The following is a 17,986-nucleotide window of genomic DNA, read 5'->3' as shown; positions in this document are numbered from 1 at the left end:
TTCCCGATGTTGGGGAAGTCCAGAACCAGGGGTCACAGTCTAAGGATAAGGGGTAAGCCATTTAGGACCGAGATGAGGAGAAACTTCTTCACCCAGAGAGTGCTGAACCTGTGGAATTCTCTACCACAGAAAGTAGTTGAGGCCAATTCACTAAATATATTCAAAAGGGAGTTAGATGAAGTCCTTACTACTCGGGGGATCAAGGGGTATGGCGAGAAAGCAGGAAGGGAGTACTGAAGTTTCATGTTCAGCCATGAACTCATTGAATGGTGGTGCAGGCTAGAAGGGCTGAATGGCCTACTCCTGCACCTATTTTCTATGTTTCTATGTTTCTATGAATTCACACATGCAATGGAAAGATTGCTGGACTAGAGACCAAACATCCTGCTTTTCCTGGACTCAGATGGGCTTTGACTAATTCAAACAATTTTTTTTCCAATAATGTCATCAGAAAACCTTTAAAAAATGATAACGCTCACTATAGTTTTGTAGGATTTGATATTTTAAAATAGGATGGTGATGAAGGATCTCCCACTTGAAGGTTCGACAAGGTTTCCATTCAGTGCCGAGTGGTCATGCGTCCACAGCATAAATCTGCCCCTAAATGATGTGCTGCTTGGTCCTACAGCATCTTCTTAGGCAGCCCCTCAGAGTTGAGGATGACTTGCTTCCACACTAATATGAGTTCTCAGGCGACTGATGAGTCCAATGTGGGACCTACAGTCTCTGTCACAGGTGGGACAGACGGTGGTTAGAGGGACGGGTGGGTGGGGTGCCTGGGTTGTCGTGCGCTCCTTTCACTGTTTGCGCTTGGGCTTGATGGACCAGCTGGTATTTTTCCTGCCCGTCATTTTTATATGAAAATGAAGCAAACCTCAAACACACTGAACAGCATAGCGATCCTGGTACCCATTACTATGGTTCAAACAACATCGCTACAGACATCAAAGAGTTACATTTAGATTAAGATCAGACAAAGGAAATGAATAAACGCATTTGGCAGAAGGACAACAGTAGAGTTCACTGATCTGATCTAATCTTACAGTAACACTGCAGTGGATGGTTTGAGGGGACTTTGATATTTTTCTCCTTAGTTTTCTCCTCTTTCTAGGTCTCACACTGCTGCTTTCCATCACTGCCTGCCTTCAGGACAAGAATCCCCGAACGGCTGAGATGTCTGTGGCTCTGAGTTCAGGCAACAGGAGGTGGCATCTCTGAGGTGGGACTAGTCGATGGATGATTTCTCCCCCAAATCCGAAGGTGGGTGGGGGGAATCAAAACTGAATTGAGCTTATTCATCAAGAATTAGACTTAAGTGGAGGTACGTTAATGATGTAAAAGTTGAATATATTTTACACATACACACAGAAAAATGAATGCAGAAAATAGAATAGACAGCGCAAGTTTGTACACATCACATAAATTGAACTGATGCAGCTTTTGTGCCCATTCTTTAATGATTGTTGTCGTTATTCTGTGTGCTGCTGGTATGAATGTAAAACCTTCACTATATACATGCATAGGTGTGGATTATTGTCACCACAGCTCTTTGGCTCAGATTTACTAACTCACTCATTGGATAGCATGTCACTTCTGACAACAGTGGTTAGGTTTGTTCACACACATTCTTTGCTCACTTACTGACTGAATGGCATGCAACATTTGGTTAGAGTGGTAGGCTATAATTACTCAACATAATTCATTTAACGATGAGCCAGCACTTGGTGGGATTGTTAGGTTTTTAATCATGATGTCAGGATGACAAGTTAAACATTAATATTGCACACATTCTTGTATTCTTTGTTGCTGCTTTCATTTTGATTAGCTTTGCGATGAAACTAAATTATTAAACTACCTTTTATCTTGGGTTCTGTTCTCACTGGGTTTCAACCTGTCCCAACACCAACCTGCCAAAAACTGCAGTAAAGTGTATTTAGCGCAAAAGAATCGAGATCCCTCATTGGTTAAGAATGATCTGCAGACGAATTGGGTGAATGCTCTGAACTATTGTGAAGGTTTTTGGACATTTGCGACCCATCACAATCCTCTGTCAGCTCACGGTACGTTTACTGGTGAGAAGCTGTGTAGAATTTTCAATTTGGAAAATGTTGGCTCAAAATCATTAAAAAAAATAACAAGATGTTTTTTAATGAAATTTTATGGAAGATTAGGGAAAATGTCTGAGAAATGGAAGGAATTGGCATCGTCTAATCCAGACGGGCTGTGTTCAGTGTATTGTTCGCGTAAGGCAAATTAAGCACTCAGGATGAGCACTGATGTCACTCTGTGTGTTGTGCTAAAAAGAACAGACACTTTAATGCTGGCACGGAGCTAATAATCAGTAAAATGCCAGAGTCATTACTAGCTGCTCTTTATAGCAGTCTCCCCACACAGTCTCCAGGCTGCGCCCCTCTGCGTATCGTTGTTCACATAGCTTTTATTTTTAAAACTGAACTCTTATCACAACAACAACTTGTATTTATAAAGCATTTTTAACAGAGTGAAATGTCCCAAGGCACTTCACAGGAGTATTATGAGATATAAATTTGATTCTGAGCAGCATAAATAGAACTTAGCGGAGGTTGCCAAAAGCTTGTTCAAAGAGGTATGTGTTAAGGAGCATCTTGAAGTAGGAAAGAGAGGTAGAGAGGCGGAGAGGTTTAGGGAGGGAGTTCCAGAGCTTGGGGACTAGGCAACAGAAGGCACGGCCACCAATGGTTGAGCGATTATAATCAGGGATGCTCAAGAGGGCAGAATTAGAGGAGTGCAGACATCTCAGGGGGTTGTGGGACAACAGGAGCTACTTCTGACCCAACACATCACACGTGGCGACATCATTGGATCATGGATATTTCCACTCATAGGAGAAACTAAAACAAGGGGCATCTCAGAATAAGGGGTCGCCCATTTAAAACTGAGAGGGTTGTAAATCGATGGAATTCTCTGCCCCAGAGAGCGGTGGAGCCTGGGTCATTGAATATATTTAAGACAGAAATAGACAGATTTTTGAGTGATAAGGCAGTAAAGGGTGATGGGGAGCGGGCAGGAAAGTGGAGCTGAGTCCATGATCAGATCAGCCATAATCTTATTGAATGGCAGAGCAGGCGCGAGGGGCCAAATGGCCTACTCCTGCTCCTATTTCTTATGTTCTTATCCCATCGAATGGTCACCACAAATGCCCAGAATCACATCACACCTATAAAATGTAAATAATAATTAAAAATCTATAGATATTGGAATCTTAAAATTAAAACAAGAAACAATGTTGGGAACACATGCCTCCAGCAACCAAAAGAGAAAGATCGACTGACATCCTGCACCCAGCTCCTGCTGCCAGTGCTATATTCTGTTGATTGGGGCAATAGCAGTAACACAAACTCCCTTTCCTTCTCCCCAGACATTGATGGATCCGCCGTGCATCTTCCACACAATGAGAAGAAAATGGGAACGATAGTTAAGGCTTGAGGTTGCTAAAGTGCCCAGGAGAAAGACAAGATACAGTGGGGTCATGTTGTGGGTGATAGAAAAAGACTGAGCAAATGCTGATGTGGGGTGGAACTCGAGGACAGCAGTAGCTTGATCATTTTGGGAGGAGGATAGGAGGAAAAAGCAGAGTCGTGGGAAATGGAGCGGAGTGGGTCAAGGGACCAGCTGAGAAAGAGTTTTCAGACAATCTATTGCCAAATATGGCGTCATCAGAGCAGGTACAATAGGAAGTAGAGAAACTGGGAGAAGGGAATATAGACCCTTTAGGGGAAACAGGATAAGCAGAGGCATAATCCGAGTTGTTGTAGGAATAGGTGGGTTTTTAATAGGTGTCTACGTAAAGCCCACAGCCAGAGATGGAGAGAGAAAAGTCAGGGAAGGGAAGAGCTGGAGATGAATTGCATGAAGCTGAGGGATGGGTAGAAATTGGAAGTATAGGGAATAACATTCTCAATCAAAGCAAGAGCAAGAATTGGCACCAACACAATTATCAGTGTGATGGAAGAATATATCAGGCTGGATCCTTGAAGAGCATCGGAACAAAAATAATGTTTCACATATCCTACAAATATACAGGTATAATTGGAATCTATGCAGATTTCCAATAGAAACGTGGGTAGAGTTAAAAAGTTGTGCAGGTTGAGAACAAGATCAGTCAAGTGGAGGACAGCAGTGGCATGATCATTTTGGGAAGAGGGAGACAGCTGCTGTTTAAGGAAGAAATGGAGGGCCTTGGTACCACCCTGGTAAAGGTGTAGGGACAGTACATGGTGAAAAGTAGATGATAACTTGAAGGTGTTAAAGTGGCAGGGATCATCAGAAGGTTCGCAGGTGGGCTCCTGTGCTACTGGGCAAAATCTTCTTACAACTTACATGGGATTACAAAAGATATATGGCACAGAAACAGGCCATTCAGCCCAACCAGTCCATGCCGCCGTTTATGCTCCACTCGAGCCTCCACCCGTCTTTCCTCATCATCAGCATAACCTTTTATTCCTTTCTCCCTCATATGCTTGTCTAGCCTCCCCTTAAATGCATCAATACTATTCGCCTCATCCACTCCCTGTGGTAGCAAGTTCCACATTCTCACCACTCTTTGGGTAAACAAGTTTCTTCTGAATTCCCTATTGGATTTCTTGGTGACTATCTTATATTGATGGCCTCTAGTTTTGCTCTTCTCCACAAATGGAAACATCCTCTCTGTATCCACTCTACAAAAAGCTTTCATAATTTTAAAGACCTCTATTAGGTCATCCCTTAGCCTTTTTTCAAGAGAAAAGAGACCCAGTCTGTTCATCCCTTCCTGATATGTACATCCTCGCATTCTTGATATATCTTGTTTTCTCTCTAACCCTTTTGAACCTTTCACTGTGAGGCTTTGCACTTCACCTATGTTTGCCGATTGCCAAAAAGATTAAGACAAACATATTCTGGGCAATAAAAACAAAAAATGCTAGAAATCTCAATGGGTCAGGCAGCATCTGTAGTGAGAAAAACAGATTTAACGGATCAGGTCAATGACACGTTAGTCAGCAAATTGTGTTAGGAAAATTGATGGGATGGAAGGCCGATAAATCCCCAGGGCCTGATAGTCTGCATCGCAGAGTACTTAAGGAAGTGACCCTAGAAATAGTGGATGCATTAGTGGTCATTTTCCAACATTCTATAGACTCTGGATCAGTTCCTATGGATTGGAGGGTAGCTAATGTAACCCCACTTTTTAAAAAAGGAGGGAGAGAGAAAACGGAATTATAGACTGGTCAGCCTGACATCGGTGGTGGGGAAAATGTTGGAATCAATTATTAAAGATGTAATAGCAGCGCATTTGGAAATCAGTGACAGGATCGGTCCAAGTCAGCATGGATTTATGAAAGGGAAATCATGCTTGACAAATCTTCTAGAATTTTTTGAGGATGCAACTAGTAGAGTGGACAAGGGGGAGCCAGTGGATGTGGTGTATTTAGACTTTCAAAAGGCTTTTGACAAGGGCCCACACAAAAGATTGGTGTGCAAAATTAAGGCACCTGGTATTGGGGGTAATGTACTGACGTGGATAGAGAACTGGTTGGCAGACAGGAAGCAAAGAGTAGGAATAAACGGGTCCTTTTCAGATGGCAGGCAGTGACTAGTGGGGTACCGCAAGGTTCAGTGCTGGGACCCCAGCTATTTACAATATACATTAATGATTTAGATGAAGGAATTGAATGTAATATCTCCAAGTTTGCAGATGGCACTAAGCTGGGTGGCAGTGTGAGTTGTGAGGAGGATGCTAAGAGGCTGCAGGGTGACTTGGATAGGTTAGGTGAGTGGGCAAATACATGGCAGATGCGGTATAATGTGGATAAATGTGAGGTTATCAACTTTGGTGGCAAAAACAGGAAGGCAGATTATTATCTGAATGGTGACAGATTAGTAAAAGGAGAGGTGCAACGAGATCTGGGTGTCAAGGTACATCAGTCATTGAAAGTTGGCATACAGGTACAGCAGGCAGTGAAGAAGGCAAATGGCATGTTGGCCTTCATAGTGAGAGGATTTGAGTATAGGAGCAGGGAGGCCTTACTACAGTTTTACAGGGCCTTGGTGAGGCCACACCTTGAATATTGTGTACAGTTTTGGTCTTCTAATCTGAGGAAGGACATTCTTGCTATTGAAGGAGTGCAGCGAAGGTTCACCAGACTGATTCCCGGGATGACAGGACTGACATATGAAGAAAGACTGGATCGACTAGGCTTATATTCAATGGAATTTAGAAGAATGAGAGGGGATCTCATAGAAACATATAAAATTCTGACGGGATTGGACAAGTTAGGTACAGGAAGAATGTTCCTGATGTTGGGGAAGTCCAGAACCAGGAGTCACAGTCTAAGGATAAAGGGTAAGCCATTTAGGACCGAGATGAGGAAGCTTCTTCACTCAGAGAGTTGTGAGTTGTGGAATTCTTTACCACAGAAGGTTGTTGAGGCCAGTTCATTAGATATATTCAAGAGGGAGTTAGATATGGTCCTAACGGCTAAAGGGATCAAGGGGTATGGAGAGAAAGCAGGAATGGGGTACAGAAGTACATGATCAGCCATGATCATATTGAATGGTGGTGCAGGCTCGAAGGGCCGAATGGCCTACTCCTGCACCTATTTGCTATGTTTCTATGTTTCTATGACCTTTCGTCAGAACTGGCGAATGTTTGAAAAGAACAGCTTTCTCAACGCAAGCTCAAGGAACAGCACCTAATCCTTCGTTTAGGCACTTTACAGCCTTCTGGACTCAACATCGAGTTCAACAGTTTCAGACCATAACTTCTGCCCATATTTGGCTCCCTTCCCCTCCCACCCCCCCACCCTCCCCCCCCCCCCCCCCCCCCAAGCTTGTAAAAAAAAATTCTCTCTGTCTCAAATGGCAGCTGGTAATTATTCTGCCACTCACACCCTATCTAAACTAACCTTTTTCTAACTTCTGACATTATCATTTCAATTCGGCCCATCATCCCTTTTGTCTCTCTAATCTCTCCTGTCTTCCACCCTATCACAGACCTTCCCTTTTGTTCTTTCCTCCCCCTCCCCCCCCCACCCCCCTTTCAATGCTCCTTAAGAATCAGCTCTTTTCGAACATTCGCCAGTTCTGACGAAGGGTCATTGACCTGAAACATTAACTCTGTTTTTCTCTCCACAGATGCTGCCTGACCCGCTGAGATTTGCAGCATTTTTTGTTTTTATTTCAGATTCCAGCGTCCGCAGTATTTTGTTTTTGAATATTCTGGGCAAGCCTGCCAAGGAGAAGTGTTGATTTTTCTCTAAATGTTGTTGACGGCTTTGCTGCTACAGCTGAGTTAGTATATCAGTGGAACTTCTGCAACAAACTGAAGACAGCTTGTCTGAAAGTGTGTTTATTGGTCACCGTTCTGCGAGACAAGAAGCCAAAGACACTTCACACCGCTGTAATGTGCTATTGCAGTAATTTTTTAAATCGGTGGGAAACCTACAGGAGATCCTCAAGGTGGCATTGTATTTAAAAAGGAGGATTGCAGCATCATGTTAAATGATGCTCAAGGGTGTCCCTGTCTTACTGTTCATAGCCAGAAGGGATCTAAAGTTGCTGTTCCATTCCCAGTTTTATAGCACCAGGCTTCTTTGGTATTGTTTAATTCAGAATAAAGTGACAGATTGATTTGGCAAAAAAATAGATTTGCTGAACAACCAAGAAACATTAACAACAACTTGCATTTAAATGGCGCCTTTAACTTAGTAAAATGTCCCAAGGTGCTTCACAGGAGCGTATTCAAACAAAATTTGACACTGAGCCACATAAGGAGATATTAGCACAGATTTTGGTCAAGCAAGTAGGGTTTTAGGAGCGTCTTAAAGGAGGAAAGAGAGGTATTGAGGCAGAGAGATTTAGGGAGGGAATTCCAGAGCCGAGGGCCCAGGCAGCTGAAAGCACGACCGCCAATGGTGGAGCGATTAAAGAAAGACTTATATTTCTATAGCGCCTTTCACGACCATCATCATCATCATAGGCAGTCCCTCGGGATGGAGGAGGACTTGCTTCCACTCTTAGCATGAGTTCTTAAGTGGCTGTACAGTCCAATACGAGAACCACAGTTTCTGTCACAGGTGGGACAGATAGTCTTTGAGGGAAAGGGTGGGCAGGGAGCCTGGTTTGCCACACGCTCCTTCCGCTGCCTGCGCTTGATTTCTGCATGCTCTCGGCGACGATACTCGAGGAGCTCAGCGCCCTCCCGAATGCACTTCCTCCACTTCGGGTGGTCTATGGCTAAGGACTCCCAGGTGTCAGTGGGGATGTCGCATTTTATCAGGGAGGCTTTGAGGGTGTCCTTGGAATGTTTCCTCTGCCTGCCTTTGGCTCGTTTGCCATGGACGAATTCATGACCACCAGGCATCTCAAAGCGCTTTACAGCCAATGAATTACTTTTGGAGTTTAGTCACTGTTGTAATGTAGGACAAACGGCAGCCAATTTGCGCACAGCAAGCTCCCACAAACAGCAATGTGATAATGACCAAATAAACTGTTTTTTGTTATATTGATTGAGGGTTAAATATTGGCCAGGACACCGGGGATAACATTTTTGAAATAGTGCCATGGGATGCTTTACGTCCACCTGAGAGAGCAGATGGGGCCTCAGTTTGACATCTCAGTTGAAAGACAGCACCTCCGACAGTGCAGCACTCCCTCAGCACTGCACTGGAGTGTCAGCGTAGAGTTGTTTGTGCTCAAGTCCCTGGAGTGGGACTTGAACCCACAACCTTCTGACCCAGAGACTTGAACCCACAACCTTCTGACCCAGAGACTTGTACCCACAACCTTCTGACCCAGAGGTGAAAGTGCTACCTATTGAGCCACAGCTGACACTGTGGGATCAGGGATGCTCAAGAGGCTAGAATTAGAGGAGCGCATATAGTTATGGGGCTGAAGGAGATTACAGATATAGGGAGAGTGGAGGCCATGGAAGGATTTGAAAACAAGAATGAGAATTTTAAAATCGAGGCGTTGCTTAACCAGGAGCTAATGTAGGTCAGCAAGCACAGGGGTGATGAGTGAACGGGGATTAAGACATGGACTACAGAGTTTTGATGACTTCAGTTGACATTGCACTTTCTGGAGAGGATGTCAAATTTTTCTCCTTGTGCAGTTTCAGTTTGCTAATTATGGTAGGTTCCAGGGAGGGTGGCAAATCTAACTTCATGTCCACCCAATTTCTGGTAGCTGGGTTAAATCAGGGTCAATTCGTTGCCAGTTTTCAGAATACAATTAGACTGCTCAGCAGTGATGTGCTGAGAAGAGGCTGATGTTTTTTTTAAGTACGGTCAGCTGAATAGTTTTTATTCATTTCTGAGATTGCTGAGGTAATTCAAAAATGTTGAAAGAGTGTTTGAAAGTACACACATTGAATCATTACCAACTGTTGCAGTGTTCATATCCTGTTCCATGCTGGCTGTTTTGATATTTCAGGGTGCTGAAAAGATTATGAGCCTCTCTGCCAGACTGCTCACATTTGTACTTCACTACTTAAGAAAAACATCAAAACCACACAGCACACTACAGCCATAAAAAGGTTATTTTACCAAATAGTTCATTTACCGCCCTTCTTCAAAGCAGAATTTGTTACCGATGTAAATGAGCAACTCACTAGAAGTGAGCACTTCAACCCTGTTCTGAGGTAAATGTTTAAACAAAGGGAGAGCAACCGGTGGGTTAGAACATTATCTTTTCATATCTGGGACCTAGCTTTAAATCCAGCTCAGACAAATGTCTCCCATCATTGACAGCGATTGAGGCCCAGTGCACCGCAACACTGTCCTTTCTCTCTTCGATCTAGGCCTCAAATCCAGCCACGGAAATGACTGTTCTCCCTGAAGGTTGCTCAGAGTGAACCATGGACATTAAACTCATTGAAATATATAACATCAATGATCTGATTGTAAGATTCCAAATGATAAGAGCGTATAGAAGTTTCATAGTGGCCCACGAAGAGATGTTCCTCTGAAGAGGGTAAAGTTCAGTGTTGGGACATGTGTAGCCTGACCTGCATTGCATCTGATTTGTATCATAGCTCGGCCCGGGAACTCTTGATGTTGACACCCAAGTGTAACGTGAGAAAAAAGGCCTCAGGTTTACAATGTGATTCGGCAATGCAAGAATCAGTCTGGAGAAAATCTCCTCAGACTCCCTACATGCTTCCTGTTTGCATATACACGCAAATGAAATCTGACAGTTATAGCCTACTTATCTCTGAATGAGAATGACCGAGTTCACAAGCATCAGACAGCGCCTGCTCTCTCTATGGCTTCTGTTGTCTTTTTTTTACCCATTGAAAGCACATATTTATTTTATTTCCTTTTATTGTATTGGGATTAGAAAGGTTAGGATTTGACATTCAGGTATTTCTCAAAGGATCTTATGTATCTTGCTTGCAAGTCAGTGTAATGTATTTGCTTCATGGGTTTTTTGCATAAGAATCCATAGCAACACATTGCTATTAAGAACTAGTTGGTTTATTAACAAAGGTTTAACAATCACACTACACATTACCAGTTCATCCACTAGGCTCACAACTGCATACCTCATCGTGGATGACCTAGAGCCACTGGGGTTTTATTGAGTATTGTGAACATCACGTGACTGGCTAAGCCACTCACAATGTAACAGCTCTACAAACCTGTGAGCATACATTACAGAGCAACTCGCGTCTGTAAAATGTTACTGGGGAGAAATTGAAGTCATGGCTGCCCAGTTCACCAGTGTGAAATCTGTGCAAGGTCTCTGAATTTCATGTCACAATCTGTCGCATCTGAATCACGCCGGATGCAATATTTGCTCGAGCGGATTTATAGTCGTCCGGGACACCTGTCTGAAGCAGGCATTAGGCTCCTATGCCGGTTGTAGGACCCCGTCAAAATTCAAAGTTCAGGAACAAATGGACGGAGCTTCTGCCATGTATGTTCAGCCTCGTTTTACCAGGCATCGAGTGGCCTAACCGGCGATCCTTTAAGGGTCCGCTGGAGGCTGCTCAAAAAAAAGCACCAGCAAATTTTCAGTTTTTAAATATTTTTCTGAGCCCAGAAGGAGCAAGAGTTCAGAAAAACTCAGGCCCACTGATTGCATGTTTGAAGCCCCTCCCCTCCAGGATCACCTTTCCCCCACTCCCAGACCTGACCTGCCGGCGGGCTCAGTGTAGGAGCGGGCCGCTTTCCCGCTCTGATTTGGTGCCCGCAGCCTGCCAGTGGCATGTCAATCATTTCTGAAAATGGCACAAGGGCGGCCATTGAGAACTCCTGACCCACTCAGGAAAGTTATTTTCAATAAACAGCAGCTTGACATTACTTTTATGCCACTCCAAAGTAGCAGAATGGCGAGCATGAAGATATAAGGCTGGCGCACCTTCTTAACCAAAATGGTATAGCAGCCTTGTGTCAGGTATTAATATTGCCCTGAATTGTCCATTAATGGAATAATGACATTTTATAAGAAGGTATTTTAAACTGGATTGGGCACTCCTTTGATTAAAATAGTGTGCCGTCAAAATGTTGGGGTAGAGTTTCCGCAATCGGCAAATTGTGCTCAAAATTGCACTAGATTCCCCGAGGTGAAGTTATGGTTCAAGTTTCCGCTCAAACTCATTTGCATAATTACAAGCATAAAATCTTTCATGAACCAGCGCAATCAAGCAGCGTTTTAAGACGTAAATGTTTTTTTCCCCCTTGCATTAAAAAACACTCTTGATATATTCTCAGTGGTGACCTGGTGCAGTTTTATTAATACAGCTGCAAATAATGATCTTTAATCAGAGTGAAGTTCACCACCTGTGAGTTACCCAATTTTAAATAACTGAAAATGACTTAAAAAAACTATACCGAACCGTTTACTAGTTTCATTGATGTACAGAAGTCAGCCTTTTAGTACTTTAAATATTTACAAGCTTTTAAAACGTGGCTATTAGTACCCTTGCACCTAAAAAAAAGAAACTTAATTTTAAGAGCCTATTTGAAGGCCCGCAAACGGACTCAAATACCGGAAAGTCGCCATCTGGGGCTTGGCCAGTTGTGGGCGGGGCCAGCTTCCAGCACGATATTGTTTGACCCAGAGCAAAAGATCACAGACAGTCGTGTCAGCCCAAACTTCTCGCCACAATCACTCAAGTCCTGACTCTTCAGAAATTCATCTCATTGTTTCTTAAGCCTAAGTACACTGTCCATTTTCATGCACTTCCCTGGTAACCTACTGAAAATCAATAATCCTTTGGGAGAAAAAGTTCCACTGTTGCTTCTTAGTCCAAATTTCCTAATTTTTTAACTGGAGCCCTTTTGTGGGTCTTAACTTTTCCTTATAGAACTAAAATTCCGACTGCCCTTGAGTGCTAGAGGTGATCACATTGGACTCACGGCGTTAAAAGACTGGCCCTGATATTGTTGGCCTTACCGCCCACTGCCGCCTGTTGCCGCTGACTGCTGCCGAGTTTTCCCGCCGTTTTCCTCTCCTTGACATTTTCCTCTTGGGCTTGAGCGAGTGGGAGGGGAGCACTGTCGGGATGTTCAAGTCGCGTAAGTGGCCTCCCGCCCGCCGAGATGCCAGATCGGTGCGGGCAGGAGCCGGTGCCAGCAGGGGGAAGGACTGCTGCGTGGAGGCAGGTCTAACCCCGACGGTAGGTATGAAGACCTGCAAAAGAAGGTTAGTGAACATCTTTAAAACATTTTAAAACAGTGACTTACCTGGATGGGGTCCCCTGAAGGTGTTCTGGGTGATTTTTTTTTTGTGATGTTTTTACTTTTCAGGTCTTCTGCCCCCCCCACCCCTGGGCCCGACTCCATCCTCGGCGGCACTTGGGCGACAAGCTCATTTGCCGCCGAGATTGGTAGCTCCCGCCCTCTGCCACTCAGATTGACGGCATAAGCCGTTGTTTGGCCGCCGGGCGGTACTGCCACCTCTTTTAGAGGAATCTTCCAGGCAAAGTACCGTCCGGTCTCTCGGCGACCATCGGCAGTCCTTTGGGCGGCACTTGGGTGGGCCTTGCAGCTCATGGAAACTGGGGCCAAGAGTTCCAATCAAGCTTCCACCTGCCAGGTGAGCTGGGCTGAATGGGACAAACAGTGTCTCCCACACTGCCAACAACACGGCTTCATGATGAATAGACCGGATTGTAGCGTTTCAAACTTTCCAATTAATTCTACAGTAATGATCTTTAATTCAAATTCCTAACTAACTGGCAAAGATATGGAACTATACCATTACTGAAGCCACACATCCCGAATGTGATACCCACTTTGACAAGAACTCAAGCTTCAGGTTTCCTTTCCAACCAACCAATGAACTGACTATTTGTCTCTTTCCTAGCGTCAAAAAAAAGCACTGGATTTTGAGAGTTAGGAAGGCAAAAATCTTTACAACATTTAAATAAAATGGATTCCTCTTTCTCTCCCCCCACCCGCAATTTCCTTTCCTTTTGAGGCTCTGCACAGCACTGCGCAGTGACAGTAGATTTGTTTATTAGATTTAATTTTATTCGTTGCTTTGCTATCCTTGACTTCTTTTGGCAATGCCAACTATTTTGATATCATTTGGTTAGATTCAAACTGAAACCACATTCTCTCTTCCCACTTCTCACCTGATGAAGGGACCTCTGTGGCCCTTGAAGGAAATGGAATTGAATCAATTAGCTGATCAAACAAAAGGATTTGTATCCAATGTTTTAAATGATGCTTTGTTATTGAGGAGCGATTCCTAATGTTGATCCTTCAGGAAGTTGAATATTTTTGCACCAAAGTTTAAAAATAATTCAAGACAAGAATTCTGATGCTTGCAATTAATATTTTTATTCAGTACATCAGAACTTTGATTCTTTTAAAATGTTGAACATTTTTTAGTGTTATTGTAAGATTGTAAGTGTTTGTATATGAAAAGGTCACATTCAGATCCCTTAACTCGGTTATTGTCTTACAAAAGCACGGACACGATGGGCCGAATGGCCTCCTTCTGTGTCGTACATTTTTCTCTGATTCTCTGATTCTATTAGCAAATTGGTAAATGGGCACAGTGAGAGGTGGAACAGCATGGGAAAGCGATCAGTATTATTTCCAGGACCCAGCTGCTTACAGAGAGAATTGTAAACAATACCACTGAGAGTGCCAAGGTACGATTCCCCTTTGTATCTCATATTTGTTGCACAGTCCTGCAGGACCCTACATTTGCCTCAGGACGATTTATCCTTCCCTTCCCTTGCTTGCTATAGCTGTCTATAAGTCAGCAGGGAAGACTTCACTGCAGTTCCTTTCTGTCTGGTCTCATGGTCTCAGAAGCTGCTGTTTCCCTCACAGCCACGTCTCCCTCTTGGCCACACTCGCTGTTTTTTCCTGTTATCAAGCACACTAGTGTAAGCTGGCTTGTACATATAACCCACTTCCACCTTGAAACAACTGGTGCATGGCAGGAGGGAGACAACCAGCACAGGATGTGGTCACGCCACACTGCAAACACTCACCGCTATGGAACTGGCCACCATTGACATCACAGGAAGATACACAGCAGAAGCCATAGAAGATGGCCAGGCCCTTTTCTACTTAATTCTTCAGTCACACACTCATTTACCTTCTGAAAGTGAAAAGCTGGTGTTGCATCTGACTGCCACTTTTCCAGTTGTTGGCCTCACAACGGCATCCTAACCCATGTCTCTCGCCCTTTTTGCTAGATCAGTCAGAAGTCTCGGAGATGGAATCTACACTTTGAAATATGAAGAAGGAGTCTGTGTACACAGTGGAATAACCTGAAATGGAGGGGAAAAAGAAAAGTCTCGACAGCACAGAATGTCACCACCTTCACTGGTACAATTAGCAGGGGCTGGACTTCTCATCACACAGGTCTCGCAACATCTACTTATTAAAGCTGTGTATAAGAAAGCAGAGCACGTTGGATCAATGAAGAGGAATGGTATGTCTGTAAATCTTGAGATAAGCCTCTTGAGTGTACTTGTACCAATACCTGTTCACGATTGTTTAAATGGTAAAACTATGTGAAGACAATAGCCAATTATACTGTGTTCCAACACAATGGGCCCAAGTTTCGAGCCGCGCCTAGAACGGCGCAGTCCCGACCTGGACGCCGTTTTTCGCGCCACAAAGTGCGCCTAAAAAAAACTTCCAGATTCTCCGGCTCCCTGCAGGTCGTTTGCAGCTCGGCGCAGTGCAGCACGAGCTGTAGGGGGCGGAGCTAGGTCCCTGCGCTGAAAACAGTGCCGGGACCTCTGCACATGCGCTACAGTAGCTCCAGGCGCCCAAAACTGTGTGGGAGGGGCCGAAGCACGCAGCCCCTAGCCCTGGCCGAATGGCCTCACTGGGGCTGCGTGAATAAGGCTCCTCCCATGCCCAGCTCCTGCTTCCTCCCAACCCGACTCGACTCCCGCTTCCCGCCCCCCGCCTCCGGACCGGACCCGACACTGACATCGACCCGACTCCCGCTCCCCCCCCCACCCCCCCCGCCCCCAGACTGGACCCGACCTGACCTCCCTCCCCCCGACCTGACCTCCCTCTCCCTCCCTCCCCCCGAACCGAACCGACCTCCCTCCCACCACCCCCCCGACCCGCGCTCCCTCCGACCCGACCCGTGATCCCGACCCGACCCAACGCCACCTACCTGTAAATCTGGTGCTGGGGACGGGCCCTGCCTGAAGTCTCGGGCCCAGCTGGGCCCGGCCCATTCAGCCTCCCTCCCCCTACTCCTTCCCACCCCCCATCTCCTCCCCACCCCATCTCCTTTCTCCCCATCTCCTTTCCCCCCCATCTCCTTCTCCCCCATCTCCTTTCCCCCCCTCCCCCTTCTCCTCCTCCCCCTCCCCTTCTCCTCCTCCCCTCTCCCTTCTCCTCCTCCCCCTCCCCTTCTCCTCCTCCCCCTCCCCTTCTCCTCCTCCCCCTCCCCTTCTCCTCCTCCCCCTCCCCTTCTCCTCCTCCCCCTCCCCCTTCCCCCTCCCTCACCCCCTCCCCCTGCTCCCCCATCCCTCCCCCTTCCCTCCCTCTGCTCCCGCCCCTCTCTCCCTCTACCCCCCTCCTCCCCTTCCCCTCGCTGTCAGAAACACAGACACTGACAGACAGAGAATGAGAGACACACACAGACAGACAGAGAGATAGAGACACACTGTGGGGGGGGGCATCCCAGCATGCTGTTGGAGGGCTCCCGGTGCTGCAGTCGGTAAGTAGAAAATGTTTTATTTATTGATTTTAAAAAAAAATTTATTTCTTATTAATTTTTTTTGATTGATTTATTGGTTGATTAATTGATGTTTTTATCATTTATTATTGATGATGGCTCTTTATTTGTAAAACTGAAGTGTTTAATGTCTGTAAACTTCCCTTTAACCCCCCCCATTGCGTACAAAAATCTTCACTTACTCCATTCTAAGTTAGTTTGGAGTAAGTTTTCACTGCCGAAACTTTGAAAACAGGCGTAAGTGGCCGGACACGACCCCTTTTGAAAAAAAAATTCTGTTCCAAAGTGAAACTGTTCTAACTGACTAGAACTGGAGCAAACTAAATGGCGAGAATTCCGATTTCTAAGATACTCCATTCTACACCAGTTGCTCCTAAAATTCAGGAGCAAATCATGGTGAAACTTGGGGCCAATGGGCTGAATTCCGACTTCAGAACTCACTATTATGAATATAATTACACTGTGCACTCAAATGTCTCATTTATACACAAAGAAAATGCAACAACCTATAAAAACATATTTACATGACCCATTCGGTTCTGTCTGGAAACATGGTACAAAATATAAACTGTGCCTGATTCAGCTCTGCCAGGCTCTCTCTCCTCTGAGTCAGAAGGTTGTGGGTTCAAGGCCCACTCCAGAGACTTGAGCTCAAAAATCTAGGCTGTCACTCCAGTGCAGTACTGAGGGAGTGCTGCACTGTCGGAGGTGCCGTACTTTTGGATGAGACGTTAAACTGAGGCCCTGACTGCTCTCTCGGGTGGACGTAAAAGATTCCATGGCACTATTTTGAAGAAGAGCAGGAGAATTATCCTTGGTGCTGTTTGTGGGAGCTTGCTGTGCACAAATTGGCAGCAGTGTTTCCTGCATTACAACAGTGACTACACTTTAAAAAAAAGTACTTAATTGGCTGTAAAGTGTTTTGGGATGCCGGTGGTCATGAAAGGCGCTATATAAATGCAAGATTTTTGTTCTTTTTCCTCAATAAACCTAATATACAAAAGGATAAATGTCAAACATTTTACATTCTTTGAGGAAAAATAAATAATGCATTGTAAAGAATTCATATCTAGTGGGTTTAAAGCAGCAATCTGATCTTGGGTAAGTTATTGCCTAACTCACTGCCAGTCATTTATTTCCTTGCACATAGTTTGTCCCAGAGTGAAATTCAATTCTTATTGTTTTCAAATCATTCAACAATTATAAAGTTACAGAGAAACTTCTTCACAGTTAAATCACTTTTGCCACAACGCTAGATGTGAAATGACCTGATTGAGAATTTGATGGAGTGGAGCAAGCAACAAAGTCAAGTACTATTACAGTGACAGGCTCAACTTAAACCAGATATTAATTCAAAGAATGATAATTCAAGGCCTCCCTAATCCCGAGAGATGCTGCATTCTGCACTTCAGGCACCAACTTTCACCCGAAACTCAGCGGGTATCTGGCAAAATAGGGAGCAGCACCTTGGGCAGAATTTCCCTTCAGTGCGGCCTGCAGAGGTGTGACTCATGGCCTTGGAACTTCTCCATCTGCTGGCAGTTGTAAAGTCAGGATACCCCAGATGTGCAAATCCCTGTATATTCAAGCCACAGCACTAGGGTGCTCATTTATTTGCTTTATAGCTTATTTACTGTCCTTGCAACTTGCAGTTCCAAGCAGGCTGTTTGTGTACAGTATGTAAACGGCATCATGATTTTATGTGAACCAGTTCCTGCTTCTGTTAGTTCTCCAGTGTCACCATAGGAATTATTCCAGCTCTGTTAATTTAAGGAAATGGTCTTTTTACTGTTCC

At 44.8% G+C, this 17,986-nt stretch overlaps 1 long non-coding RNA gene across 1 annotated transcript in view; it reads left to right on the top strand.

The window, feature by feature from the left end:
• LOC139279351 (uncharacterized) overlaps positions 1–17,986 on the top strand; it is a 77,669-nt gene that overhangs the window by 58,996 nt on the left and 687 nt on the right. The window contains exon 2 of the long non-coding RNA XR_011596454.1: positions 14,681–14,919. This is a non-coding gene — a long non-coding RNA (uncharacterized lncRNA). The remainder of the gene's footprint in view (positions 1–14,680; positions 14,920–17,986) is intronic.

The sequence above is a fragment of the Pristiophorus japonicus genome, chromosome 14 (genome assembly GCF_044704955.1).
Source record: "Pristiophorus japonicus isolate sPriJap1 chromosome 14, sPriJap1.hap1, whole genome shotgun sequence".
Lineage (NCBI taxonomy): Eukaryota > Metazoa > Chordata > Chondrichthyes > Pristiophoridae > Pristiophorus > Pristiophorus japonicus.
This window is presented reverse-complemented; position numbering and strand designations above follow the sequence as displayed.